Raw genomic sequence first — 4,071 nt, forward strand, 5'->3', positions numbered from 1 at the left:
AAAAAAAAAAAAAAAAGAACCCACCATGCTTAGTTCTATACATGTATACAAGTTTAGGAAGTTAAATTAGACAAGAGTGGTAGAAAAACCAGGAGTGGTTGACCAGGATCTTGTAGCTCAGCCTTTCTTAGTAGATCTCCCAGTGACTTATCTCTCCCATGCCCAGCTCCCTTCATTTCATAGGCTTTCTCAGGAACTGGCAGTATTATCCTCTTCCCTGCTTTGGGGCTTCACTGCCATGACAAAGGGTGCTTGCGATTCGCTACCCCAGTTCCTAACAGCAGAGCTGTGTATTCAGGGGCATACTGACTGTAAAAGACTGTTAAAAAGGATCCCGGGGCGGCGCCTGTGGCTCAAAGGAGTACCGTGCCGGACCCACATACCACCCGGAGGTGGCGGGTTCAAATTCGCCCGGCCAAAAACTACAAAAAAAAAAAAACCCTGAACAAGATTAATGTATCCGAGGAACAAAATGGCAGTCAAGTTTAAGATAAAATGTATTACGTAGTGGCAGAAGAAAGTGACTATCTTTTAAGATTTGCAAATGGCAAAAAGTTAAAGAGTTCTCTGCAAGTTAGTAAAATCGCTTGAGATCTGCAAAGGATTTAAGAACCCATCACCATTTCATTGAATAGTGTGAGCCAAGCGCATTATGTGTGTTTCATTTAACCCTCATCCCGTAAGAATCAGTATCCCTATCTTTGGGATGAGGAAACTGATTAAATAACTTGCTCAACATTCTAATACAAAGTAGATGTGCGTAGTAGGATATGGTAATTGTAATTCTGTATCCATTTCGTTAAAGCAATTGTGTAGAATCATGTTAAGGAAGAGATGGAGTGCGGTGATTTTTTTTTTTTGTTAGTGCCATTCAGCATTAACACAGTGCGGTGGAAAGTTCAGAAAAGATATAAAACTGCCCGCCAGCGTTACCTAAAAGTGTTTTCCGTTTTACCAGTATCAAGTGGGGGCCAATTCAGCATGTAGACTGAAAACCACCTGTGATTCTAGTATCTGAGTCACCCAGATATTTTGAGGGGATGCAGACTTTTGAGTTTTAACACGTTGGCCCTTGTTTCTTCAGTAAAGGTAAACATTTAGCATTAGAAAAGTTCCCTGTTTCTCAAAGCGCGGGTACCCCAGCAGCAGGTGTGCACTTGGCTATCAGGAGGCCCTCTTAATAGTCAGGCCGAGGCTGTGAGGGGTTTGTGGAGTGGATTTGGGGGTTGGTCAGGCCAGGGGTCAGACCGTTCAGGATTCCAACCCTCCCCGGCACCTTAGCTGCCATACGATAAATAGCGATGTCTGGAGTAGATGCCGGGTGGTCGTGGGGATCCCATTAGGCGAGGCGTGTGGAGTCCGAGCTTTCCTGGCTTGGAAGAAACATGAGCTTGACGGACACAAGGACACCTGCGGGACCGGATAGCGCTGGAGAAACAAGCTTTCAACACGTTTAGGGCAAAATTCTAATGTACGGCGGAGCTTCTCGCCAGGGTCGCCCTGGCTCAGCTCAGCCCCTCTCAGGCCTGTCCCCAGCGTGCGACCTTCCGGTCTCAAAGCCCTGCGGGTCACAAACCCGAAGTCCATCCCCCGCGCCTCCCACCGCTGCAGAGCAAGTTGGCCACGCCCCTCCTCCCACGCCCCCATCCTCGGCCAAGGGCCCTAATGTCGCCAGACCTTTGTTTGTTTGTTTATTTATTTATTTATTTATTTCCAGGCCCGGGTCCGCGGCCTCCGTCGCCCAGAGCGCGCACGCAGGCGTGGGACACGCACGGCACGCACGGGAAGGCGGACGCTCCCGGCTGCGGGCCTCTTTGCCCGGGTCTCGCGGTCTCGCGGTCTCGCGAGAGTTGGGAGTAAACAGCCCCGAATGGAGGACCTCAGCGTGTTCGCTGCTGAGGTGCCCTTATCCCGGGGCCGCCAGACCCGAGCTTGAGGCGGTCCAGGTACGTCAGCCGCCCGCACACTCGGGCTGCCCAGCCGCCGCTCCTCCCATCTGCCTGGCTGCCCGTGCCCTCCGGGGTGTCGTTCGTACTCGAGGCCCCGAGGCCGGGCGCCGCGCGAGACGAGGGGCCGCGCGGGCCGGGCCGGGTCCTGGGTCCCTTAGCTGCTGCGGCCGGCGTCGCGGCGCCCGGTTCCCGCGGGCAGCCGGCCGGGCCCCGTTCTCGGTCCCTGCGCTGCTGTGGCCGGCGTCGCGGCGCCTGGTTCCCTCGGGCAGCCGGCCGGGCCGCGCGGGGCAGATGAGCGTTAGCGCGCCGGGGTCCAGCAGTGCGTCCTGGGACCTCGCGCGTCAGCCTGCTCCGCGGCTTACGGGATGCCCGTCCTGCCGGCCCGCTCTGTGGGTTGGCACGGTTTGGTAGCTTGCTCGGTTTCATTATTTTCTTTATGTGAAATAAAGGTTTACGGAGAGAAGTAATATGCCCGAGTCTGGCTTTGAGCCTAGGCAAACATGTAATTCTAGGTGTGCTTCCAGGGAAGTCCAGGTATCAGATTTTGAGTGGCCTCAGTTCTTTGCCATATCTCAACCTGTGCGTACTGCCCTACTGATTCTATTTAAATGCAGTTTAGGAAACCTGTGGACAAGTTGGGCACTTGATAATGTTCCGGCGAACTCTCAGAGCCGGAACGCCTTTTAAAACTATATAGGATCTTAAAATCTTGGCATGGTTGTGCTGCTGTAGAGCGTCAGCATTTCTATACAGACGTTCAACCCCTTGTTTTGGATAGAGCCCCTGGCAATCTTAACCTGTTTATCTACATGCTTTAAGTTAAATATTTACATTTTCTTTAGGTTCTAAGTGATACTTCCAGTGAGACCTCAAGAGTTCAGTTCCGGAGACTAACCCTGTAGTCTTCACTGTGCTAGTAAGTCTAACTTCTAGGTTTCAGTTTCATAAAAAGGGCTTGGAGAAGAGCGGTAATTCTTACCAACTTTTCTTTCAAATTTTCGGTACCCTTTTAAATATTTTTTTATGTGACAGCTTCTTTAAGATAGAATTTTTGTACTATAAAATTCATTTGCTTTAAGTGTACTATGCAGTGTTTTTTTGGTAAATGTACAGAGTTATGCATTCCTCACTGCAGTCATTTTTAGAATGTTTCCATCACCCCAAGAAGACTCCTGGTGCCTGCTTGCAGTCAATACCCATTTCCAGCCCCAGCCCAGGTAACCACTAATCTACTTTGTGTCTTTAGATTTGTTTTTTCTCAGTATTTCAAATGGAATCAGACGTGTGCGGCTTCTTTCACTACCATGTTTTCAAGGTTTTATCTGCATTGTATCATGAATCAGTATTTCTTTCCTTTTTGTGGCTGAACATCTATTGTATGGATGTATGAAATTTTGTATTACCATTCACGTAGAACACTTTTTGCAAGTAAAATTTTATATTAGGTTCCAGCATATAATGCAGGTGTCAGAAGAGCTGTTTATTGAGGGCAGGCGGTGCAGCCCCAGCCAGACTCTTGCCCATTAGGTCTCTACTGCACTCCTCACGCATCTCATGTAGTCAAGAGTTGGCCATTTCTGTGTAAAAAGGGACTTTTTTATGCGTTGCTTGTAGAAGCTTGGACACACCTAGAGATGAAGCAGGATCTCTTCTGGTCAAGAGGTTTTTAACATTTCCCTTCAAATTCGGTCTCTCAAATATGTTCCTTGATTCTTTTTTCTACTAGTCTATTGGTAGATGGTTCTTGCCTATTGCTGCCTTATTTATGTGGCAGCCACAATAAGTACTACTAATAATTAGAATAAGAAAACTTAGGAAACCTGAAGGCTAAAGTAAACTGTACATTGTTCTTATTTGTGCAGCAGAAATCGATTTGACAAAATGATTTAAAGTAAAATGAGAAAGGTATGAAGTTTGGAGGTGCCTTGTGTGGCCAGCTGATACTAGATGAGTAAAGAATAAGGGACGTGGACAAGGGGATAGTAGCGACATGTGCAAAAGAGCAGGCACCACAGATTTTGGGGGGGGGGGTCTTACCCTGCTTGTTAGATTTTGAGTAAAAGTGTGTGATCTAGTCTGGTGAAAAAACAAAACAACCCTCCAAAACACCATTGCAGACCAA

General features: G+C 48.3%; 1 protein-coding gene across 1 annotated transcript in view; it reads left to right on the plus strand.

Annotated features, from left to right (window-relative positions):
* Nucleotides 1–1,775: 1,775 nt before the first annotated feature.
* The window catches only part of MBTPS1 (membrane bound transcription factor peptidase, site 1), a 54,982-nt gene continuing 52,686 nt past the window's right edge, over nucleotides 1,776–4,071 (plus strand). The window contains exon 1 of the mRNA XM_012806100.2: nucleotides 1,776–1,946. The gene's annotated coding sequence lies outside the window, so the exon portion shown is untranslated. The remainder of the gene's footprint in view (nucleotides 1,947–4,071) is intronic.

This window comes from Otolemur garnettii, unplaced genomic scaffold (assembly GCF_000181295.1).
Source record: "Otolemur garnettii isolate 467f Iridium unplaced genomic scaffold, OtoGar3 scaffold00047, whole genome shotgun sequence".
NCBI classification, from domain to species: Eukaryota; Metazoa; Chordata; class Mammalia; order Primates; family Galagidae; genus Otolemur; species Otolemur garnettii.